The sequence below is a fragment of the Rhipicephalus microplus genome, chromosome 5, assembly GCF_043290135.1.
Source record: "Rhipicephalus microplus isolate Deutch F79 chromosome 5, USDA_Rmic, whole genome shotgun sequence".
Lineage (NCBI taxonomy): Eukaryota > Metazoa > Arthropoda > Arachnida > Ixodida > Ixodidae > Rhipicephalus > Rhipicephalus microplus.
In genome coordinates, this window is record NC_134704.1 from 96,071,307 (window position 1) to 96,098,286 (window position 26,980).

At 47.5% G+C, this 26,980-nt stretch overlaps 1 protein-coding gene across 2 annotated transcripts in view; it reads right to left on the reverse strand.

Moving 5' to 3' along the window:
- mRpL42 (mitochondrial ribosomal protein L42) overlaps positions 1-26,980 on the reverse strand; it is a 220,404-nt gene that overhangs the window by 167,853 nt on the left and 25,571 nt on the right. The window lies entirely within an intron of this gene.

The following is a 26,980-nucleotide window of genomic DNA, read 5'->3' on the forward strand; positions in this document are numbered from 1 at the left end:
AGACGAACGCACTACCTCAGCAGCCATGATGGCTGGGCAATTCAAGCCGAATGATATGAATCAATAACTGATTTACACGGTGTTTAAACGAAACGACGACCCGGCGCGCCAATGCGAGAATCGGTGCGATTCATCAAAGATGCCAAAATACAAGCACTCGAATCGAAACGCCGCGCGGCACTCCGCCAATAGAGCAACCGCCCCTCCGATAGCCGCAACTATAACCAGAAGGGGCAGTTGAGCTGGTTGGCTTGCGTTTACATTGTTACGGAAAAGAGGAGACGCCGTATCGATGAGGTTGTGGATTAGATGTATTCAAAACCAGCGGTGATGGCGTGACTGGTTCACCAGCGATCGAGCGGAGACAACCCTTCGTCTTCCTCATCAGGCACACACGCGCGTCGGCCCCTAGAATATCAATATGTATGCATGTAGCAATATTGGAACAGAGACGAAGCATGAGGCTCGTGTCGTTCAGCCTTCGCGCTTTGTCTCTGCGCTGTTGCAATATGAAAAGATAGCCGCAACCACCCTTTTTTATTGCCCCCACCTCAATGAATGAATGAATATCATGAGCGTTTACTTCCTAACGTCCAGAGCGCTCGTAACGGTGCGCAGACATATCGTTACGCGCTTGTTTCATGGCTGAGGAGGAGCAGCAATAAACGTTTCTTTTTCGAAACGATGTATTGGTGTAGGTTCCCCGTACACCTTAAGTGAGAGGTCTCTTCATTCCAGGAACCCTCGGGCCTAATTCGCTGCCTCCTTGGGCCTGGCGGCCCTGAACCTGAACCCTAAACCATGGCCGAGGAAAGAAAAGTAAGGCACCCGGGTTGCCGAGACAGCAGAAACTGCGGGTCCGCGGCAGCCTTCTTTTTTCTTCCCTTTTCAGTTTCTTTCCTCTCACTTTCTTTTTCTCTTTTTTTTTCTTTTTTACTTCGCTTTATTTATTTCTTCCTCTCTCTCCATTTCCTTCTCTTTCTATTTCGCACTAGCTTCCTCTTTTCTTTTTTTCTACTGTATTCACCACTTAATGTCACCATCAATGTTCTCGAAGAAGTAGAGGAAGAAGACTCCTCCTCGGAGCGTTCTTGATATGCTACAGGTGGTTATGTTATTCGTGCTTCTGCCTTCGTTACGCCGAACTACGACCGCATACGATGACAACACATGACAAGTGGACAAGTATTGAAGGACCCTGCTAATGTGTACTCTGCTACGGCTGAGCTCTAAGCTGTTCCCAAAATGCTTCGCTTCCTACGACATACGATATTATCGTAACGAGAGTGTCACTTACGTCTCGCCGATAGTTTGTTTTGTCCGGCGGAAATAAAAATAACCTAAAATAAATAGGGAGAAAACCCCTACTACATGTACATACGGTTCCATTGTTAAAGAGAACAGCTGCGTGGACAGCACATTTGGTTTTCGCTATCTTACAGAAGCATAGTGGCTTAGATTTGCTTAAGGATTTTGGTGGTCGAGCGTCCCATCTCCATTTGACAGGCTAGTGTTGTGCGTTGAGATTGTTTCACTGTCCACTTACTGTTAGATGGCCAGCAATATTGACGATGTTCATTCGAGTGTTTCCCTTAACATTGAAGCGTACTGTACGTGTAACGGACTGAAACCAATTGAATATAATAGAACCGGGGTAGAATCTCAAAGGAATATTCTTGAGGAATAAGCCAATCAGATTGAAGAAAAGAAAAAGAAAGTACGAGGTGGGTAAACAAGAACATGGATGATGAAGGTTTTGCGCTGCGAAAAGAATGAAGGGCGAATTCGTAATCAGGTAAGGGTCTGCCTAATTATGAGGCGGCACCTACACACGCCAAGTGAAATTTAAACAAAAAAGGCAGATGGTGTTACATTGAGTTGGCACAAGTTTTGCCGTTTCTACATTTTTGACGGGCTACAAACTTGATGCCTACGCGCTTACTGCCTGTTTATACTGCTTACTTCCCAGTGACATTTTATTTATTTCACTCTGTCAACCTCTTGCTTGGGGTCATTGATTGGAGGGCGTCACATTATACACAACATTCGCACAAAAAGGAGCATTCAATAGCACATAGAAATAAGAGATGAATAACCGGCATCAGAAAAATACGGAACGAGCACCAGCGGTGTGCAGATAAAAATCGACGATTAAGTGCTTGAACCACAATTCAACGCGCATCACTACGGAGAAAGCTGTCTACAGAATGTATACCAGACGCGTGCCATCGTAAAGCCCGTAGGTTACTCTCTCTGCATTTCCAAGTGCACGCCTGGTTCTGTGGTAGAACACTCGCTTGCCACGCAAATGAACTGGGTTCGGTCTTCACTCCGACCGAGAATTTATTATTTATGTCATATTTACGTAATTTATTATTTAAGTCATATTTACGTATTTACGACCAAGCACTAGATGATTATTCGCTCTCAACCAACGACCCTGATGCCGGAATTTCAGCGAGAGGAGCTCTTTAACGCTGTCGCGTTAAAACAAGGTGAGTCTCAAGGCGAGAGTCGGAGGAGTAGGAGAACGCTCTTGATTTTTTCACCAGGTCGGATACTACAGCCGCAGCAGCCGTTTTTTTTTTTTTTCGTCCCTGCTTCTTTCTCGCACCAAGTCAGGCCACGTGATAGGCTGCGGAGAGGCGTCGCAGCTATACGATACCACGTGGCTATAGGCGAAGGTTGCTGCGCTGGTGTTTGATCGCCCAGTCTTTCATCAATGGCACACGGTCTTTGCAGCCGCTGCAGTGCCAGTTACTGGCCGAATCTAATCATCCATTGGATAAAGTAAGATTACAGGCAGCTACATCTCAGGTAAAGGATAGTTGCTTGCTAAAATGCAGGAGCAATGCGTTACAGTGAAGATTAGCAATGACGAAAGACATTGCAAGATCGAAGCTGCTGAAACCGCCGCTGGTGTATGAATAGTAACTGCAAAACTAAGAGAAACATGTTTTTCGCTCGTGGTAACTAGGTTTACAAGTGCGAAACCTAAGCCAATTATTTTCTTTTTTTATATAAAGCGCAAAACACAAGTCACAGCTGCAGTTGTTTGCCACTTATCCCCCGCAGAGAACTTACAAAACAAACTATCTAAGGAAGAGCAATAGCCTCAGTAAGAGTGTCCTGCCCGCAATGGCCCCACGAAGTGACAGTGCGGCTTCCCAACTTCTACACGCAACAATGCACACCTGAGACCACCTCCAAAGTTCCACAAGCTACACACTACAGCAACTCCGCTATATGAACAGTACAGGCACTCTGCAATGTCTGGTATGCGCCACAGAGCGCGAGGGTGCATCGGGATGCCTTCTGCGGCAGCTCGGATGCGATGCTATTGCGTGCTGGCCGAGATTCTTGTCGTACAAGGAGTTCGTGCAACGGCCGGCAGCTTTTTACACTTCCTATCGGTTGCAAAGCACGCGGACGTCACTCGCAAGACAAGCGACGACAGCCGCACGGAGAAGCGCTGTCTCCAGGTGGCGTGTCGGCACTCCCGCTCGATATGGAGAAAGAACTCGCTCTCTGGCGGCACACGTAAGAATGCGACTGTCAGAGTGGCAAGACGTGTCGCAACGTTCGGAATGCTTGGCCCGCGCGCTTTGTGTTCTATGCGAAGCACGGCGACTGTTTCGTGCGCACAACACCTCTGCATGCCGAGCATTCCCGTCGTCCCATATAGAATGTCAATGGCCATTGTATGCAGCATGTGATATCACTCGCAGACTTGGGCTTTTTTTTTGTGCCTTAAAGTTGAGCAGAATCACGTCTGGGCGACACAGACAGACAGAATGACAGTCAGGCGCTGTGTGGTAATCAGCTGATTCCCGCTCAACAGCAATGCACAGGTAATGACTGAACCCTGAAGTTTGTTATTTCGAGGCCGGTTCGTTACACTGTCATCAATGTGAAGGACGCGTGAGTGGAGTAAACGCGCGATATTAAATTGAGTTAGCTGCTGCACTTCGTGGAATGTTCTCGTAAGCGAGTTGCAAAACTAAAGCATGTCTTGTTATTCGTTGTTTATTTTTTTTTGGTGCTTTAGTATATGCTACAATGGCGGCAGAGTTTAAAAAGAAAAAAAAACGAATTATTGCTGTCTACAACAAGTGGATGAGGATCCCATGCTGCTCGAATGTGTGCAGCCAGGAAGGAAAAAAATAGATTTCCGTGAATTCATGTAAGTATCACTGTCAAGCATGCGAAGCTACTCACGCCGTTCACCGTCAGCACTAGCCGACAGCAACTACTGCTTCCAACGTTAGACAACAATTATCAAGTACTAGCGAACACATTTTTTCATCTCTCTCTCTCTCTCTTTTGATCTTTTTTTTTTAACATACCAACTCACTTCAATGACTCATTCTAACATTCCAGTTTGCCCGCCACGGGAGCGGCTGCGGTGCTGGGCTACTGACCAGAAAGTCATGGCTTCGATCCCTTCCGCAGTGGTCGCCTTTCTGTGGAGACAGGATGCTACATACCCGTGTAGCAAACGATGTCAGTGAACGTTAAAGAACACCAAGTGCTTGAAATGTCTGTAGCACTCTACCACGGCGCGCCTCACAAGCACATCATCGTTTTAGCACGTAAAACGCCGAAATCAATAAATAAATTATTATTACTACTATTATTATTATCATCATCATCACTATACTATTATTATTATTATTATTATTATTATTATTATTATTATTATTATTATTATTACATTCCAGTTCACTTACTTAAGTTACAACGTTAGCCGAGTCCACTAACACGAGCTGTAAGCTTGTTGCAGCGGCTTTCTGCGTAAACATCACTCTAGATAAATTGCTCCACTGGCACCCTATGCCATATTTCCGCTAAGCATTTCATTACATACGCCTACACAAACTCAACGTTAGAGTCTGCTGAATTTCCCCTTGTTCGAGTGCAACACTGACCGCTTCATTTCTACAGCATAGGAGTGAGCTAGCCCCTACAACAACGGCAAATTAAAAAAAAAAACACGTATAAATACTTTTTTTCTCTTTATTGTCGCATACCTGGTCATCTTCGGCGGCCAACCTTTATAGCAACCTCCAGACTCACAGCGCCATTTTCTTACGCAACAGCACCGCATCTTTTTCACAAGGCTATTGACCTCGCCAATGTCCGCATGCAAAGTGCACCCTCGCTGTGTGGAAGTGACATTTGAGGCAAGTCGAAGGCGAAACAAACCACGCAAACACCCTCGAAAAGAAGAAGAATGGTGGAAAAACAACCAAGCATGACGTCATTGCCTCCCCAAGCAAGAAAGCTGTGCGACGTGGCGTCACTTCAGCTCAAGTTGCACTGTCTTGGTGTCTTTTTTCTTTGTTTTACGTTTCGAGACAGCATTTTTCGTTAAAGCGGAAGCGATATCGGAAGCGCCAGTGTATGAGCAGTGTACTTACGCAAAAGTGTGTGTGTTTGTGTGTGTTTGTGCGTGTGTTTGTGTGTTCGTGTTTGCGCATGCGCGTGCGTGCGTGTGTGCGCGTGTGAGTGCTCACTCGCTAGAAAAGAAGCAGAGAAAGGAAACGCTGGTATAAATTAAAAAAAAATAAAAAAGTCACCACTCTGTCGCCGATGTATCAGTGCATGCACGTGGCAAGACTGCGGCGTCCAGACGCGCTTATTTCTGGAACCTGCAACGAGGGACGACGCCTCCTGCGCCCAAAACACGGCGTCGTCCGAGACGGCGGCCAAGTGGCTTTGGCGCCCAAAGCTACGGACGCTGTACCGCGGCTGTCAGACTCAGTCACCGGAATAAGTCTCTCAAAAACAGCCTCGGGGAAGACTTTCTCCTCTTGCGTTCAAGACGACTGTCAACAAGGGGAGAGAGGTAGGAATTAAAAAAGAGTGTGCGAGCACAAGCATGAAACACTGCACATGCCAACTATGAGGCATTATGTACTTTCTGTGTACCTATTGCGGCACATGTGCGTGAGGAAAACGAGAGCTGGCTAGCGTGTTTTCCGCGCAGAATGTGAAAGCGTGGAGTAGACACCGTTCACATTTTAACATATTGGTACGCGTAGAGTTGCAGTTGCAGTTGCAGTCGCAGTAGCAGACCCTCAGGCAAGTGCGACAAGATTGCCCAGACACTTCCACTTCTTCTATCGTCTTTTAGTCGACAATGATGCAAACACCTACGCGACAATATCACCACGGAACCAAATTTGATCTTCGACGAAAACAGTCTCCGAAATGCTTTACTTCAGGCGGTCGTGATGATTATAATTTTCGGTTCGGCATTTACCTGTTCACGGAGTCACAGATGGCTGAGTTACATACAGCCTCACTGCAGTATAACATGGATGAGAATAAAAAGACACTAGGAACGGGACATTATGGACGATGTGCCCACATTTAAGCATCCTCATCATCAACCTGACCACGCCCACTGCAGGCCAAAGGCTTGTCTCCTGCTCCACCAATCAAACTGATCCTGTGCTTGCTGCGACCAGGTTATGCCCGTAAACTCCTTAATATCACTTGACTTCCTATACTTCAATTTCTTACTAGCGTACATGCCTTCTTATGCAACCAAGTCTGTTACACTTCAAGTGTCCCTGCAACATTCTTTGAGCATGGTCAGAAAACGGGGCCGATTGGTACTGGAAGCTTTCGAGAACACGCGAGCCAAATATTAAAACGCGGCACGACGCCTGGAATGCACAATAAATTTTCAAAGTCAGCTAAAGATTGCTTTCTCTTCTCTCGACAAATGACGGAACAAGCTAGAAAATCACTCGTCACAGCCGCTATATCAGCCAGTGGCTGATTTGAGCATGGCGCGCTCGGTCGTTACAAGGTTAGGCCACGACTTTGTCCATGTCTGTGTGTGCGATCGCAATGGAATGCCACGCATTCGAAGACAAAAAAAAATCGAGATAGTTTCCCCCGTATTCTAGAACGTCCCTTCACTCAACGCTTCACCTTCACTTGAGAAAGCCGATGAAAGCGCCCTCCCTAGGCACGGCAAGTCACTGCATATCAGCGATAATGTGGTGCGATTCTCGAACAGCGCAGCGTCATTTTCAGCCGAGAAGTGGCGCAGTGCTCAACTCTGTCAGGTGAAGGGTGAAAGTCGAGTCGAGGAGCGTTTGTGAATACGGGGGAATGTGCTCAAGGTCCCGAGGCGCGCGTGATGCATTTTCTTTGCCCGGGCCACCACTCCTGTTTAGCTTCCAGCGCTTTCGTCGGGACGAGAGAAAAGAGAACGCTAATGCAGCGTGCGACATATCATTGTACCTCCGCTCGTACGAGGCAGATCCTAACAAAAAATATTTGTGGCGGTGAATTTCGTGAGGGAATAAGCTCTTTTAGTGAATCCACTCCATGGATACTTGAAAAAGTGCTGCAGGCCCCTTAACTGACCCGCACTTATGTTACCTGCGCGCTAGAGCACTGATGTTTTAGCAGCAACAATACACAATTTGCGGTATACGACATGTTCACACTACAGTTGCGAACAAATTTTATCTAAGGCGAGAAATCTCGTTCCTCTCTTTTTCCAGCCGCGTCTCACCAGGCGCAATTGACCTCGAGCCTTGAGAGAAAGATATACCTCGTAGAATTAGGGGCTAATATTGTGTAGCCGCTCCAGTGACCATTTTTATAGCTGCGTTTAAGGCACCTACTGTGACCGTCTGATACTGCAGCAGTTCATTTGCAGCCTCATGAAAAAGACCGAGACTGCGGCAATTTGCAGCGTTTCTTAGCAGCAATCAAACGCAGTTAATAAAAACAAAAGCATGCTTCATAACAGGCGTCAAAAACGAGAAAAGAAATCGGAGGGAACACTACAGTTGAGACGTTCATATATCTAGCAGACAGTTGTCCCTTGTGGTGTGAAATATTAATAATAATAATAATAATAATAATAATAATAATAATAATAACAATAATAATAATAATAACAATAATAATAATAATAATAATAAGAAGAAGAAGAAGAAGAAGAAGAAGAAGAAGAAGAAGAAGAAGAAGAAGAAGAAGAAGAAGAAGAAGAAGAAGAAGAAGAAGAAGAAGAAGAAGAAGAAGAAATGTACATCAGTGCTATACTATTTAAGACAATCAATATGCAGCAAATTGCACTGACCAAAGTTCCGACATGATCAATCAGAAGCAGGCGTGGACATGAACATGAGTCGCAACACACACACACACACACACACACACACACACACACACACACACACACACACACACACACACACACACACACACACACACACACACACACACACACACACATACGCGCGCACTACAACCGCGAAAAGGGACTGCCACCGCTCCACCGGAACCCCCTTGGGGCACCAACTGCTACGACGCGCGCGATGCACAGCCAAGGACATCGGCCGATGAACCATCGCGACTTGAGCAGACTGACGAACATCATGAGCCTCAATTTCAAATGGCGGCAATCTTGGGAAACGACAGTCAATGTCGCGTCGTCTCGAGCACTTCGCGGGCCACGGATCGTAATCGCTGAGAAGAAGACGACGACGAGGCCATTCTTTCGCAGCACGACTTCAACGGTACCCGGACATCGTGCCACGTTTGTGTTTTATCTTCTCTCTTTCCTTCTTTACCGTTTTCTTTCTTTAGCTCAGTCGTGTCCGGCGGCTGTATTAAAACGTGCGCCGAATTCCTCGTTAGTATTCAGCGCGCTAATAAGGAGATGCTCCTCGCTCGACATTTGTATTCCGTACGTAAAAGTCTGCGAGCAGCGAGACAGCAGGACGACTATCGAAAAAAGAAAGGGGAACGAGTAGGCAAGCACGAGGACTAGTGCAAGTACATGGCTGCACGTTTCATTCAAAACGCTAGAAGTGGCCGCAGGGGGTCCACACGAAAGGTGCAAATGGCCAAGTACACATTGATAACGTCATGATACAGTCACGATAACATCACACTATGGAGCGCGTCACTTCATTTTAATATATTTCTCTGTAGCGAGCACACGCAGTTATACCTTGCGAATAATTGCGAGAACAGATCATTTTTAGTCTTCTTGTGGAGTTCGTTCTAAGAAAAATATGAGTAAAGTTTGATTTCAGGCATAACCTAATCATTTTATTTTTAAATGACCAAATTAATGCATGTGTAATCAGTGTAACTTCATGACATCCTAAATATGCAATAACTACTCTTCCGTAAAGCTTTGCAAAGTTTTTTTTTTCTGTGGCTTTATAATCACAACGTATCAAATGTGATACAGTATGCACTACAGGGTTATAGATCACGTGATCAAGAATGACGTGATAGTAACGACAGTGACCGCTATATATCAAGGTCTCATCACGACGTCATAATGACGTCACACACGACGTCCTCACATGCCGTCCCCTGGTCAGAGGTAAGCTGATCCATAATGATGATGATGATGCGAGGGTTTCAACGGCGTACAGCGCCACACCCCGCCAACAGCAGAACTCTTTGAGGGAACCCTGCAACACTTTTTGAGCATGGTCAGAAAACGCTGCCGATCGGTAGTCGATGCTCCCGAGAATATTCGAGCCAAATATCGTAGCGCAGCACAGGGCCTGAAATTTACACTAATTCTCAAAGTCAGCTAACAGTCACTTTCTATTCTCTCGACAAAGGACACTACAGACTCAAGAATGAAGATGTAGACGCGTTCACTGACTGCTTCAAGGTACAAAAATCCAGAGACGTTTCGGAACTGATATACGGGTTCCTTGTGCACACTAAACAGGAATAAGCCGCATGTCGCTGTGACGTATTGAATGGGTGTAGCTGGCAGGTATACTCTCATCTGTCTTGTTGATAGTTTCCTCAGTTTCCTCTCGATGAGAACGCATCACCACCGTCAACCATTCTACACGTCAAATTAAAAATAGTAAGCTAATGATCCCCGGTGTTTTGCTTCGCCTCGTTATTTGAAGACATCATACTTACGAAAATAGATCCTCTCGGCGACTCTCCTCCTAGAGATCAAATTCAAAAATTCTATTGCAAGAGCGTGTTTGCTAGGGGCAGTATTAGCGCACCAGTTAATCAAAAATCTTAAATTACGCCTGACTTTTTTGATAATTGCGACAATTAGTAACGAGCTCTCGTGTGCCCTGCAGCATCTCAAGTACTCGTCATGGAGGCTTCGCAAATCCTACGCAATTGTTTTCAAAAAAGACGCGAAGGAAATAAACCCTTCAAGAGCACCCAATAACCTCCAAATGACGAAGATTTTTCATTCGGTCACGTAAAGAAGGGCCAGCAGCTTCTTTGTTTTGTTATTCATTTTTTCACGTGCCTACACGAAGGCTCACGAGAACCCTTGCGAAACCTCACATCCAATGAACCGCCACTGTTCGGAGACTCGCTCTGTGGATTTCGTGCCGACCGGTTGTGCCCCAACGATCTCCGACAACAGCGCAGCTCTGGCCGACTGGGCTCTCCCTACGCCATCTCGTGACGCCAACAAGAGCTCTCGCCCAGTGGTGCCCCGTCCTCAGTCTCCTGCAACCGTGTCAATCTTACCTATCTCCTCCTTATTTACGTCATTTTCTGTCGTTCACTGTCTCTGCGGCTCACTCTTTCCTTCCTCTCTCTATCTCTTTACCTTTTAATCCTATCCTTTTAATCCCGGATCCTTTACCCCCACCCCTCGTGAGCTACTGTTGAGGTGTCCTCCCTTTAAGAGACAGTTACGGGGATCACTTTTCTCTTCTTTTCATTTCCACACACTGTACAGCATGTGCGGACTGCGTGTGGCGTGTCCTCTTTATTGTTGTTATTCTTTTCATCACAGATTCGCAGAGCAGTTGATAGACCATCGGTGAGGAGCTGCCGGGTACGCGAGGTCTGTGCAGAAAGAGGGGCATGTGCCGCAAAAAGAGGCAACTAACAGCTTTGAAAATCTGCCACGTAAGTGACTCAACCATCTCAATCATCGCACGCCTTTTAAACCCCCACTTTTTTTAGCCGTTTTTTAGAATTTTTTCTTCACCTATAGGTCTATACCTGCAGCCATGAATGAATGCTGCCTTTACTTTCACCTGATCCAATAAATACGTTCTCTATCAATGTTACACACAACTACAACTAATTATTTGGATTACACACACCCAACATCCGTGGCCCATCCCTCGTCATGAGAGCTAAATGTGAGTTGCATGCTCAATGAAGACATCTACAGAAAAAACTGTGTCTGCATCTATATCGAAGACCATATCCAGGCTCTGATAACAACCCAGACAGCACCCGCCTAAATATATATATATTTTTTGTAATGTGTATCACTTTATGTCCACTTAAAAATGCCTCTGAACAGCTGTAATCGGCGCATGATGCCTCGCGCGCATGCACTTCCACCGAGATTTGCAAAGTTGCATGCACACTTGCACATGACTTTCACACAACGGTGCAGCCATCTCGCGGTGATCAGCATCTGTACGCGCGAAATTGGCGCGTGGAACTGAGCTCCGTCCATTCATCCGGTTACTGGCGCCTTTCGCAACGTTGCCATCCTATCAAGCGGGATTCCGGATAGCTCACAAACTAGAAAGAAAGAAAGAAATAAAGAAAGAAAGAAAGAAAGAAAGAAAGAAAGAAAGAAAGAAAGAAAGAAAGAAAGAAAGAAAGAAAGAAAGAAAGAAAGAAAGAAAGAAAGAAAGAAAGAAAGAAAGAAAGAAAGAAAGAAAGAAAGAAGACTGCGAAAGGCAAGGAGATAACGCTACGGGGTGCGTCGCGAATGATTCCCCCAGTCTCGCGACCGTCCCTTCTTTTTTATACAATCTGAGTGTTCTGTAAGCAGCGCGTGCCCCAGCAGGGATTGCGACAAAGCAAGCCTGTCATTTGCTAATCCTGCATGACTCTGCAAGCGCGGGACTTGAAGAAGATAAAATGCGTGTCTCTGGATGGGTAATCTCAACTGCAATCCGGTATACAAGGAATAAATGCAGTGATAAAACCGGAACAAACCACTTTTTGAAAGAAGAGAGAGTGCACGCTACGGCGCTTAGATGTGCGTAGCGGGGTTGTTCCAATTTCGCTACCCGTCTGTGGTCCCGCGTTCTCTCGCCGACTTGTGGGCTTTTTTTTATGTAGTAGGACGCAGAATGTTCAAAAATTTTATACCATCTTCACAAAAGGAATCCTGATGGGATGCGAAGCAGCCTTGCGCTCGGACGCAATAAGCGATCTTGACTCGCGTCCCGTTGGTGTCGTCGGTCTTCCGCTACCGACGCTTGCGTTCGGCTTCCTTGGCTCTCGCATCGTTGGTGTTGCAGGCGTGGCGGCGCCATTCGCGAACGCCATTGGTTTCGTTAGCCCTCGCAACGCCGGCGACGATTGGGTTAGGCCTGCTCGCTCCAGCGGGCAAATGAGCGTCGTCTTTCAGCGTCGAAAGAGTGTTACCCCTCGATGTGCGCTCAAGCATTACGAGCGGTTAAGATGGTGAAGCGAGAAAGAGGTGACACGTACGACAAGCTTCAACGTGTACGTGAGGCGCGCTTCAGATTTATTGTGCGTGAACCGACGAGTCAGCGGTGTAGCGAGTGGCGGTTGCGGCACGTGTCGCGAGCGAACGGGCGAGGCGGAAGCTGTGGGCACTGCGGAGAGCACGTGGCAAGCGAGGAAGAGTGTGATGTCTGCGCGTACGGTGAGGGAAGCGTAACGTCAACGCGCCGCTGCGGCGTGAATTACTTGGCACCGCTCCAATACTTGCGGCGAGGGGAGCACATTGCGGTGCGTTCGTACGGACGCACGGAGGTACAGCGTTACAAAGGTTAGTCAGAGCTGCTTCGCCTATAATATCAAGTTATATAACTTACGGTGCAGTTGCCTCCGGTGTAGCCAGCTGGGAGAGAGGAGGAGGCTGCGAGGATCAACCTTACCCTGCAAAGTTTAGGTGAGAAACAGCTTATGGCGGAGTTGAATCCGGTGTTGTGCGGCGTGACCAACCTCACCGCGCATGCGCAACAGCAGGCCTAAGCACTGCCAGAACGCGCTCACGTGCTTGCGCGTTCCGACAAAGGATGTTGGTCCCGGCCTGGGCTGGGTAAGACGCTGTGGCTTCTTCTCCTTACACCCTCTCAGTAATCATGTGATAAGAGTCGGGGAACGAGATTCTGTAGATGCGCGATGAACGAACAGTTCGTATCCTAATCAGAGAGCGCTGGCAAGCGCTGGCGCGTTCGGGCCTGCGTAAGTCGCTGTGGCCTCTTCGCCTTACACTCTTTCAACAATTACGTGATGGCATCGGGAAACGAGATTCTGATGAACCCACGTGCTCCCGAGTGGCATGGCGATGAGCCCGCATGGCGTACTATGAATTTGGGACGAGTAGCAGCAACAGGAACTACAGTGAATTCATCGTGTGCTCCACTTGAAACGACGCGTTAACATCGGGCAAGGTACCCGTGATGAACGCAAGTCGACCCCTTGCACTACTTCGCATGCTGTTGATGGTTCTATTTAGTGGGAGATAATGTATATTTTTTAGGGGCGAAACTCGATCCTTATGCCGCGGGTCGTGCGTCCTCTTTGTATATGATAAAAGAAGTAGCAGCAGCTCCTTATGCCGTGGGTCTTGCGTCTGCTATGTATGTGATAAATGTAGTAGCAGCAGTAGTAGTAGTAGTACGTCGTAGTAGTAGTCTTCGTAGTAGTAGCACGGCTGAAACGTAGAGTAAACAACTATCAAATTTTCGGAAGTGTGCTCCTTTTTCCTAATATATATATATTAAAATAGAGGTGTTGTACGTCGAGAAAGATTCAGACGTAGCTTGGCAAAATGTCCTTTATCAGGCAGGTCTGGCTAATGGCGAGCGGCGTGCGCGAGCTACTACTGCAGCCACCGATCATCATCGTCTTCTTCGTTGCCAGCAGAGCGTCCGTTACTCAGATTCATTAATTCATTACAATTACTCCCCGCGAAATAAGGAGCCATCCTGGCGACCTATGGACAAGTAAACACGGGAGGGTCGTAGCAGGGCTTAAGTCTCGAGACGTGGACAATTTCCTGGCCACGACGACGTTGGTCAGAAGATGGTTCCAGTGGCTCGATGAGGTAATTCACCGGTGACGTTTTCTGTAGCACACGATATAGGCCGTGATACTTGGGGACCAACTTGGTAGAAAGGCCAGGTGTAGCAGAGGGAACATGCAGCCAGACGAGTGAACCTGGATCGTAGGAAGTGGTGTTATTTGATGCGTCATGGTGGTGCTTTTGGCGTCCTTGGTCTTGGGTTGTGAATGATCTTGCCAGTTGGCGGCATTCCTCAGCGTATGTAGCGGCTTGAGACAAAGTCGTGGACTCTGAGGAGTCAGGTTTGTACGAAAGAATGGTGTCCATAGTGCAAGAAGGTTCGCGTCCGTAAAGGAGGAAAAAAGGAGAGAACCCAGTAGTGCTTTGAATGGCGGTATTATATGCGAACGTGATAAACGGGAGCACTCGGTCCCAATTGGAGTGGTCTGACGAGATATACATAGACAGCATGTCACCAAGGGTGCGGTTGAAGCGCTCTGTCATTCCATTGGTCTGGGGATGATAGGCACTTGTAGTGCGGTGAACGACGTGGCACTCACGCAGCAATGCTGTGATGACGTCTGACAAGAATACGCGACCACGATCGCTCAGTAACTCCCGAGGTGCTCCATGACGTAATACGATGTTGTGAAGAACGAAAGTCGCAACGTCTTTTGCTGTAGACGAGGGAAGGGATGAAGTTTCGGCATACCGCGTGAGATGGTCGACGGCAACTATGATCCAGCGGTTACCGTCAGCAGTGTTGGGAAGGGGACCATAGATATCGATGCCGATGCGGTCGAATGGTCGGGATGGGCATGGTAAGAGTAGCAAGGTACCGCTGGCGTGACAAGGGGGAGTTTTTCGTCTCTGGCACGTCGAGCAGGCCCGAACGTATTGTCGTATAAAACGGTACATGCCACGCCAGTAATATCGGAGACGTATGCGAGAATAAGTTTTCAGGAAACCTGCGTGGCCACATTGGGGGTCGTCATGAAACGTGAAACAAATTTCGGATCGCAGATGACGTGGAATCACGAGTAGCCACTGACGTCCACCGGGTGCGTAGTTGCGTCGGTACAGCACGTCGTCGCGAGTGGCGAAGTGCTCCACTTGCCGACGCAACGTGCGAGAAGGGGGGGAAGCCGTCCGCCCAGCCAGGATGTCTAGAATCGAAGCAACCCAAGGGTCCTTGCTCAGATGGCATGTCGGCGATGGTGATGGCAGTGGCATCACAGGTTATACTTTCGCAGCAGTCCGGGTCAGGGGGTAGAGGCGAACGGGATAGGGCGTCTGCGTCCGAATGTTTCCGGCCGGAGCGATAGACCACGCGAATATTATATTCTTGGAGGCGTAATGCCCATCGGGCGAGGCGACCGCTTGGATCCTTCAATGACGACAACCAGCAGAGGGCGTGGTGGTCAGTCACGACGTCAAAAGGGCGCCCGTACACGTAAGGTCGAAATTTTTCTATCGCCTAAATAATGGCGAGGCATTCCTTTTCAGTGACAGAATAGTTGCTTTCGGCTTTGCTAACAGTTCGGCTTGCGTAGGCAACCACGTACTCTTGGAAGCCGTCTTTCTTCTGTGCAAGAATAGCGCCTAGCCCGACACCACTAGCGTCGGTGTGGATCTCTGTGGGTGCCGATGGGTCGTAGTGTCGCAGAATAGGCGGCGACGTGAGGAGGCGGCGCAGTTCATTGAAAGAGTCGTCACAGGTGGCAGACCAGGCTGAAAGGTCTCTGGAGCCGGCGAGGAGCTTGGTCAAAGGAGCGATGATCGTCGCGAAATTGCGGACGAAGCACCGGAAGTAAGAGCAAAGGCCTATGAAGCTTCGGAGCTCTTTCATGGTGGTCGGGTTGGGAAACGCTGAAACGGCTGTAAGTTTGGCAGGGTCAGGAAGAATGCCGTCTTTTGAAACCACGTGGCCAAGGATCGTAAGCTTTCGAGCGGCGAAATTGCACTTCTTCAGATTCAGTTGCAGCCCCGCGGCAGAAATACACGCGAGGACTTTCTCGAGGCGGATTAAATGGGTTGCAAAATCAGTTGAAAAGACGACAATATCATCTAAATAACAAAGGCAAACGTTCCATTTGAGGCCTCGAAGGATAGAGTCCATCATCCGCTCGAAAGTAGCTGGCGCGTTGCAGAGGCCGAAGGGCATCACTGTGAATTCGTAAAGCCCGTTGGGCGTGATGAAAGCAGTTTTTTCACGATCGGCCTCTGCCATGGGTACCTGCCAGTATCCAGAGCGGAGATCTAAAGAAGAGAAAAATTCGGCTCCCTGTAGGCAGTCCAAGGCATCGTCGATGCGTGGCAGCGGATAGACATCCTTGCGCGTGATTCGGTTGAGACGCCGGTAGTCCACGCAAAACCTGATGGATCCGTCCTTCTTCTTCACCAACACAACTGGAGAGGCCCAGCGACTGCTTGACGGTTCGATTATGCCACGTGTCAGCATGTCGTCAACCTGTTCATTGATGGCACGGCGTTCGGTAGTTGACACACGATATGGACGCTGCCGTAATGGCGTCTCTTGACCGGTATCTATACGGTGTACAACAGATGACGCTCGACCTAAGGAAGGCTGATTGTGGTCAAACGAGGCTCGAAAACGCTGTAGGAGCTTGATCAGCTGTTTCTGCTGCCCAGGCGTGAGGTTACAATCGATGGACTTGCGGAATACATCCATAGGTTCATTAGCGTCAGTTGCGGGTGTAATGGCACAAGTCGGTAGAAATGGCTTGTCTGGATAGATCGGGTCTTCGAAAATACAATTTAAGGTCTCGAGGCTTCCCAGACACTCACCGCGTAGCAGGATGTACGGGCAAGCAGAAACGTTGCACGCATAAAGTACCGCCGAACCATTGGAAAAGTTGATGACGGCAAACGGGAGGACGATGGTTCGGTGTTGCACACTAGCTATAGTTGGTTGGAACAGGAGCGTCGAGTTAGTGGCAGCAGGGGAAAACACAGGCACTAGGACGGTGGACAACGGCGCGATGCGGACGTCAGCTGCGGCAAACACTTTCGAGGGACTGTGGTGGTCGATATCAAGGCACGGATTCGTCAACGTGAGTTCGGCACGAGCGCAGTCGACGAGAGCCTGATGGGTAGAAAGGAAATCCCATCCTAGTATCACGTCGTAAGATGAACGTGGGAGAACAACAAAGTTGACGGCGTACCAAACATCTTGATTAAGAACGCGTGCTGTGCACTGAGCTGTCGGCGCGATGAAATGGGAGGTGGCTGTACGCAGAGCAAGATTCGTAAGCGGCGTTGTAACTTTTCTCAAATCGCGACACAGTTTTTCACTAATTACAGAAACGACGGCGCCTGTGTCGACAAGTGCACGTACAGCAACACCTTCTACTAGCACATCAATTTCGTTGGACGGACAAAGAGGAGGTCTTAGAAAGTTCGACGACGACGCAGTTCTTGCCTCCGGAACTGCAGCTGTCAGTTTTCCTCTCGAGCGGGGCTCGTGCGCCGAAGCATCGGGGAGACAGATCGGCGGCGGGGTGGTAATGACCGGCGAGAATCGACGGGGCGTCGTGGGGACAATGAGTCGGTGATAGGAGAAGATGGTCGCCGGGGATTCTGGGCAGCCTGGTAATTTGCAGAATTCCCATGGTCTGGAGGCTGGAAGTTGCGACGGCGACAGTAGCGTGCTATATGTCCCACGAAACCGCATGCGAAACAGATGGGTCGATTATCCAAGGTGCGCCATGGGTTAACGACAGAAGGTGCAGGGGGCGAAACGGGATGGGGTGCCGTGTATGTAGGCAGCGTCGTAGGGTAGGAGGACCCGGTGCCCCGGTATGCGCCAGAGACAGGTGGGGCTGGGGGTCTAGCAACGACGGCAGCGTAGGTCAGCGGCGTAGGGACAGGTGGCGATGGAGGCAGTGCTTGCGTGACCTGTGTCTCAATGACCTGGCGTAGACGTGGGTCTAACGAAGTCACTGGCGCGGATGCTCCGGCCACAAGAGAAAGCTGACGCGCAACTTCCTCACAAATGAATTGATTTGTGGCAGTAAGACGGTGTGATCAGCAGCGACGTCATGTACGAAGGCGAAAACTTCAGCCGTATCTTCTGCGGCCCTGCGCGTCGAGACACGCTGCTTACGCAACTCGTCGTACTCCTGACAGAGGTGGACAACATCGGTGACGGTCTGTGGATTCCTAGCGACGAGCATCTGGAAGGTGTCGTCGTCAACTCCTTTGATGATGTGCTTGATTTTGTCGCGTTCGGTTAGAGATTCATCGACGCGCTTGCAAAGGGACAAGACATCTTCAATGTAACTCGTAAAGGTCTCGTCCCTGCGCTGGACTCGACTACGGAGACGCTGTTCCGCGCGAAGCCGGCGCACGGTGGGACGGCCGAAGACCGCGGAGATGGTGGTCTTGAAGGCGGACCAGTTGGTAATTTCGCCTTGGTGGTTCTTAAACCAGAGGCTGGCCACATCAGCGAGGTAAAAGCGCACGTTTGTGAGCTGGTCGCAGGCGTTCCACTTGTTGGAAGCACTTACGATTTCGTACTCGACGAGCCAGTCCTCGACGTCTTGTTCATCGTTGCCGCGAAAAATTGGTGGGTCGCGTTGCCGAGGCGCGCCAGTACAGTAGACTGTCGTTGGTGAGGCAGCTTGAGAAGGGCCAGGAGCAGTCATGGTGAACGGTGAGGGTAGCGTCCGATTGCGAAGTTCCAGGTTGATGGGAACCCCCGCTCCTCCACCACTTAAAATAGAGGTGTTGTACGTCGAGAAAGGTTCATACGTAGCTTGGCAAAATGTCCTTTATCAGGCAGGTCTGGCTAATGGCGAGCGGCGTGCGCGAGCTACTACTGCAGCCACCGATCATCATCGTCTTCTTCGTTGCCAGCAGAGCGTCCGTTACTCAGATTCATTAATTCATTACAATATATATATATATATATATATATATATATATATATATATATATATATATATATATTATCCTGATCTGCTATATGTCGGTGACGATGACTGTGTGTAAGGCTAGAAAAATTCTTGCCTTTATTCACTACCTATTCTCATTATGCAAAATAAATGTGTGTACACCTTCCAGATGTATTCGCAGTATTATTTTTTCCGTACAACGAAATTTTCAAAAATAGGAACATTTTTTTTAACATTACAATAATTTGGGTTTATTCGGAGAAGCGCCGCCAATTTTTCGGGGCTTGTTTTCGGTGAGGTTTGCTTGTCTGCTTCGCGGCGGCACCTCGCAACTCTGGTGCTGATTGATTATTGATTCGTGTGGTTTAACGTCCCAAAACCACCACAAGATTATGAGAGACGCCATAGTGGAGGACTCCGGAAATTTCGACCACCTGGGGTTCTTTAACGTGCACCCAAATCTGAGCACACGGGCCTATACCATTTCCGCCTCCATCGGAAATGCAGCCGCCGCAGCCGGGATTTGAACCCGCGACCTGCGGGTCAGCGGCCGAGTACCTTAGCCACTAGACCACCACGGCGGGGCGCGCAACTCTGGTGCAGAAGGTCGGAGTAGGTGAGCGAGCTGGCTGTGGGATGCAACTAATTCCGAGATGTCGGCGAGAAAAAAATAATAAAGAAAATCATAACGACTCGATCTACACAGTATTTCCAACACCTGGGCACAGCTATACCGGTGACCATATCATCGCATTCGAATTTCGGCTCACGTTTGCCCCACTTTTTTTTTTTTTTCACTGTCGTGTATGCTTCGGTCACCCGTACATGCTCGGTGGTAATTCCTTGTAGACGCATTTAAGAGCTGTATGCTGCTTGCTCATTTAGATAAAAATGAATGAGCTCAGGGTGGCCCTGCTGCCTACAGGAATTGCGGAAAGACTCGAAACCATCCACGCCATTCAAGGTCGAAAAATAAATAATCTCTCTCTCTCTTTCTCTCTCTCTGTGTGTGTGTGTGTGTGTGTGTGTGTGTGTGTGCGTGTGTGTGTGTGTGTGCGTGTGTGCGCGTGTGTGCGCGTGTGTGTGCGCGCGTGTGCGCGTGTGCGTGTGTGCGTGTGCGTGTGCGTGTGCGTGTGTGTGTGTGTGTGTGTGTGTGTGTGTGTGTGTGTGTGTGTGTGTGTGTGTGTGTGTGTGTGTGTACATACGCACGTTGTATACTGTCATGATGTTGGGATAGCCGGCTCTAACGTAGCCTACCTCCCATAGTCTGCCAAATATAAATAAGAAAGTAAGTATCCGTCACAGCTTACGTAATTGTTACATACTTTTTTAAACTGTCAGCTTCACGAGTACACTTCTTATCAAATTATCAGTGTTTGATAATGTTTTGTAAATTAACAGTGCGCTGAGAGTGTATAGTTACAACGAAGAAAATCTACCCGGTTATCCACTGAAGAAATCACAGGTTGTTTTTTTTTCCGACAACGTTATGAAAAAGGCACATCACCAGGATGATCAATGAGAGTATATCTGCGTTTTTCTCACACTATATAACCATTAGAAAAGTCAGGGTCTGAGAAATCCTTGCCCTCCGCAACAAATGTGATCGCAGGGCTTCGTGTCTCACACAATAGTGCGAGTCGCGCAGTGCTGTGAAAACTAGCTATCCCAACTACCACCCCCCCCCCTCCAAAAAAAAAAAAGAACGAAAACCGCCAGAGTTGCCAGATGCCGCGGAGGCATCAAGTAAATGAGCGTCACAAAAGTCTTTCCTTAAGCCTTCGTCTGTCGTGTGCACGCTGAAGCTTTCCCAAAATGTGTTCATGTCAACTCGCCTAACCCTTTATGCTATTACAGCACGAAAGACGCTAAAACGGAAGGGAAGTTTAATAAGTTTACTCATTCCTTAACATATCGAATTCTAATAAAGTTGTCGTTCTAAAAGAAAATTACGGCAGTCATTTTGTCAAATAAGCGCAACTATGTAAAAAAAGTCGCATACTTATACCATCCACTCTGGGAAGTCCACGTTGGCCACTTGACGCATCATGTCGCTCAGTTGTTCTACCCCCCAACGTATGCTTGACTTCAACACTCAACAAATTATCGACAAACGCGCTATTAGTGAATGCGGTAAGACTTTTAAAGTGAGTTTCAGGGTTTGGCTGTACAGCAGTGGTATTAAATGGAACGGGCATGAAATTTTCAAACTATTTTAAAGCAATGCATTTTTTCAAAAGGTTGACGCAGGTCGCATTAGAAGTAGCTTCAAATTGTGTTTAGTGTTCTTTCTTTCTTGTTCTACATATGTGCACCTTTTCAATTTTTTAAGAATATCACACGAGCGCTGAGCGCGGGATATCGCGTAGCTATTATATCGTAAGGTAACGTAAGGTAACGTATTATCTCGTAAGGTAACGAGATGATCCGACGATGTGCAAGCGCGCAGAATCTTAACTGCGACAGCCGTCTGATACGCGGTTTCCTTGAACAGATATTGCAGTAGACTTAAAGCAAGCAGCGCCGTAGAACGCAGCACGTCGGAGGAAAGATCAATATTATGCGCATGCGTGTTATGCACCTCCAAGTGCAAGTGTCCTGACAGCCTCGGCACATTCGCAATAAGTTACGTTCTCCGCTATTTTTTTTTCTTTACTTATAAAACGGTCTTCGCGGTTCAGGGTGTCTTAATGGCTCGCACATTATCAGCAGACATCGTTATATAAGGAGAAAATCAAGCTCAGCACCCACGTCATATAGTTGAAAAATTGCAAAAGTGTGCCTGGTTTGAAAAACTATCTGCCAGTGGCATAGCTAGGGATGGCCCGCGCTTCCCACCCCACGATCTTTTTTTTTTTTTTTCGCTACCCGGCAGAAGTCGACAGATGTTTCCTTGTGGGCCATACGCAGAAAAAAAATTCACAATGCGAAGAAACGAACATCGCTAGAAACCAAACTTTGTTCTGGAAACTGATAACTGCAGTCTAGAACACGAAAAAGAGGGGACATCAAAAATAAAGATTAAAAATGCCTCTTGGAAAAGGTGGCGGCGTCTCCGGAGAAATACAACAGCGAGTACAGGATGCAGAGTGGATAGATTGAACTCGAGCAAGGGTTTTAACATTATAGTATTATGTGGTGTTTAACGGCCCAAAACCACCATATGATCATGAGAGACGCCTTAGTGGAAGGCTCCGAAAATTTTTATCACTTCAAGTTCTTTAACGTGCACCCAAATCTGAGCACACGGGCCTCAAGCATTTCCGTCTCCATTGAAAATGCAGTCGGCACAGCCGGGATTCGATCCCGTGACCTGCGCGTCAGCAGCCGAGTCTCATATAGCCACTAAGCCACCACGGCGGTGCCAAGGGTTTCAACAAACAACGTCAAAAACTCTCTGCAAAATGAACACAAATTCACGTCCAAAACGTCTGCTCGATCTCTGCCGCTGCGTTCTGTAGCCGCGTGCTCCGAGAGATAAACTATTTCCGTGACATATAAACGAGGTTACCTCAATGCGTCATAAATATTCGTTGCCAGAATTATAGGACCACCAATTTGGGGATAACCCGGCTCCGGACAAACTAACAAATGAGATGTGTTGCGATGCGCACTTCTCCGAAAAGGGGCACGACCCACGCACTATTTTCTTTTAGTTGTTCCATGCTGCTATAGACTGTGCAGCAGCAGCCAGAAAAAGAAAAAAAATCAGTGTTTGTCGAAGCCCTCCATTTCAAGCGGAGTAAACAGATAAATATACAACTAACAAACGAACGGAGGGAGAGAAAGGCAGCTACTTAAATTATTGACAAACCGACAGTAGCAGAGTTTCTGGGGCGTGTACGTCGCTTCGATTCAGGTCAAGGACTGAAGCAAGTGTCACCAAAACATCCCGTGTGGATTGCACCCAGGCCCGGTCCCCACAACGCTAAACGCCATTTTTGAAGCAGTATGCCAACGATTGTTATAGCACGAGATCAGGACGACGACAAAGAGACAAAAAGAAGACGTGCGCTTGCATTCTTCTGGTCCCTTCGTCATCGTTCTGATCTCGCGCTGTAACAATCGTCATACCATGCCCACTAGCCTAAACCGGGGGGGGGGGGGGGAAGTGGTTTCTAAAATTGGAAAAGAAAAGAACAGTGAACCCCGCAACTGTCTGCAGCTAAGTGCGACACCTCAGCAGCGGTTCACAGGGGAAGGGGAATGGAGCTAGCCTCAACCGTCACGCTTCTACGTAGGTATACCAACGTGCATATTTTAGTAAGTTTTGATAAGCGAGCTTTCTCGCTTGGCTCACTAGCAAAGCGTGAAGACAGCTTTACAAAACAAAGGAACACGACAGTCTTAGTAAGGTCGTTCTTTCCGTCGACCAGTGGCGCAAATGAAGAAAAATCACTAGGGAGAACATATATCAGAACACAAGGACCATTTTGCTTTCCTTTTAACGGATTCCATTTTCATTTCGATGACAATGAAATCCTGATTTGAAATAAAATTTGAAAAACAATCGTGGGGCCCAAATTTGCTCCAGTAACTGTATTGTTCCGTTCAGTATTCTCTGAACCAGTCGAGCGGCTTTTACGATTTCCATAGTCCCACTCAGCCGAGGGGTGCTGAACACGGATGGATGGATGGATGGATGGATGGACGGACGGACGGATGGACGGACGGACGGACGGACGGACGGATGGATGGATGGATGGATGGATGGATGGATGGATGGATGGACGGACGGACGGACGGACGGACGGACGGGCGGATGGATGGATGGATGGATGGATGGATGGACGGACGGACGGACGGACGGACGGACGGATGGATGGATGGATGGAGGGATGGAGGATGGATGGATGGATGGATGGACGGACGGATGGCTGGACGGACGGACGGACGGATGGCTGGACGGACGGACGGACGGATGGATGGATGGATGGATGGATGGATGGAGGGATGGAGGATGGATGGATGGATGGATGGAGGGATGGATGGATGGATGGATGGATGGATGGATGGATGGATGGATGGATGGATGGATGGATGGATGGATGGATATGGCTGTACCCTTTAGATCGGGCGGTGGCTAGCGCCACCAAGCCGTAATACTTAATGAACCCAAAACTATATTTATTTATTTTTTCCTTAAAATGTGAGTTTGAGGATTCGTACTTTGCAGTGAAGAGTTTAATTTTCACCCGTGCCTTGACTTTAGCCACCTATCAGATAACCTCCTTCTAGTTAAGTCTACTTGCTTAAAGTCTATTTTGCCCTCCCGGTCCCTAAACCCCAGTGCTTTGAAAAACTCTGCGCCATCATCCTGAACTATAGGGTGAAGCCTTTTACAGAACGTTATCAAGTGTTCGGCAGTTTCTTCTTCCTCTCCACACGCACTGCATACTGCGTCTACCCCTTCGTATTTGGCCCGATATGTCTTGGTTCGCAGTACTCCCGTCCTTGCCTCAAACAGTAGAGAACTACCCCGAGTACTATCATAGATTCTTTCCTTGGCAATTTCCTGCTTAAAAGTTCGATAGATCTCTAGCGCAGACTTCTTAATCATGCCCATTTTCAACATGTCAGTCTCCGTTTCCTTCACTTTCTTCTTAACCGATAGTTCTTTTTGGTTTGGCCACCTGCTGTTTTCTAAGTATTTACCAGTCAACTTCCTGGTTCGCTTCCTCCATTTTGTGTCGACATTCTTCATGTACAAGTAGCTGAAAACCTTCCTAGCCCATCGCTCCTCCTTCATTTCTCTCAATCGCTTCTCAAATTTTATCTTGCTGCTAGCTTCCCTGCCCTCAAATGATGTCCATCCCATATCACCCTGTACTCTCTGATTTGGTGTATTCCCATGAGCTCCTAAAGCAAGCCTGCCTATTCCACGTTGCTTAGTTTCTAATCTTGCTTGAACTTCTGATCTCATGCACAAGACCGCATTGCCGAACGTCAGCCCAGGAACCATGACCCCTTTCCATATTCCTCTCACAACATCATACCTATTGTAATTCCACAGTGCCCTATTTTTCATCACTGCTGCATTCCTGTTACCTTTAGTCGTCACGTATATTTCGTGTTCCTTCAGGTACTCAGTCCCATTGCTTATCCATACGCCCAGATATTTGTATTTATCTGTTATCTCTAGCGTGACCTCCTGTATCCTAAGCTCACTACCTTCGTTGTCATTGAAAATCATGACTGCTGATTTTTCCTTACTGAATCTAAAATCTAACCTATCTCCCTCATTAGCGCAGATGTCCATCAATCTCTGCAAATCTTCCTTTTTGTTGGCCATTAGCACTATATCATCTGCGTACATTAATGCTGGTAGTGCCTGATCAATAAGTTTTCCTTGTTTGACTAAAGAGAGGTTGAAGCCCAGCCCACTTTCCTCTAATTTTGCCTCTAATCCTTGTAGGTACATCATGAATAATAAGGGTGACAGGGGGCACCCCTGCCTAAGCCCCCGTTTTACCTCTGCAGGCTTGGATACCTGTTTTCCCACTTTATAACTACCTTGTTACCTTTATAGATACCCTTTAAAAGATTAGTGACCATGTTTCACGCCTAGTGTGTCCAGTATTCCCCACAATTCCTCTTGAACCACGCTATCGGACGCTCCCTTGATATCCAAGAATGCTAGCCACAGGGGCCTGTGTTCCTTTTCTGCTATTTCGATGCACTTACCTGGTAAGCTTGCGCTATCTGGCGGCAATGCTGCAAGCACTTGCCACAATGTTGCCAGGTTTGGCAGTTTTGCGCCTAACTGGAAATTTTTTGAGCGGGAAAAGTATTGACCGGGCTACTGGTAGGGATCGTTGCCAGAATTATAGGCCATAAGTAAACATTGCAAACATTGAATAGAAATATGTGTAGCTCATATTATGCAGCATCCGTAACAGATATTTAAGGCCGCCGAATGAGTACAGCACCTGAAATGCTTTCAAGATATGAGCATGAGCATGGGCAATCCGATGCAAGTTCTTTCACTTACTCCAAAAATCCAAATTTTTTACGTGCAAAAAAAGAAATGAGCGTGTTTAACCCAGCGATTGATTTATAGACGAATATACGGAACGACAAAATATTCGTCAAAGTGGAGCAATGAAAATATCTAGCAGGGGTATCGATTGGCGATTCATCCTGTCTAGATGAAACACAGAGGCCGCGCGAGTTTTCCCAGTAACAAATGTCACCAAAGCTTACTTTCAACAAAGAATGTAAGATGCATCTAGAGTTTTTCGTTGTTGTTTGGCTGCTTTTCACATTTTTGACTTGGCAATCCTCACTCATGCCTTACAACAATATAGATGCCTGCCGAGGACATGTCTAAAGCACCACTTTTTACTTGAGCAGAACTTATTAAAAGGCAAATAATACCAAAGGCGAGCCACCTAATGTGCAGTGCTTTGGCTATATCATTTATATTTAATGTCGGTTTTAATGTAGTGTGTCATTTAACGTGTTGAATGTGCTAAGCCTGCCATTTAACGAAAAATTAAGGCAGCTTCGCACTAGGGTGCCAAGGAAAGTGTGAAGCTAGGCAGCCTTCACGATTTTTGAAGTTTTCCCTTCTGCCACTGTTTTTCTTTTTCTCCTTTTTTTTTCTTGCCTGTATTTCTGTCTTTACTTTTATTTATTTCTTTTGCCATCTTTATACATCTATTTCTTTCTCTCCACATTTGCTTCATCTGCACCCTCTGGATGAATCCCAAAACAACAAAACTTTAATACAGCTAAAAGTAATTCTTTTTCTTTTAATCCCGAAAGTAATCCGCACATAGCCCAAGCTTTTACGAGACTGTTAACATTATACTGATTGCCGCACGAAAGCGTCTCTCCTGAAAACTCAAGTCTAGTTCACTTCTTGCAATGCTGAAACTGTGTCGCATTATTCAGCTCCTGTCTTCATCTTGTGATAACTGCTCGCCGCTGCCTGAATAACAAGAGATGCGCGTTTTGCATTTGCATAAATGGTTCTTGCAGATGTAGATTTAAACGCCAACTGCTAGATGCTTTCGATGCTCAAGCCACGTTGTGATGACAGGTTGGTCTGTTTCGTTAC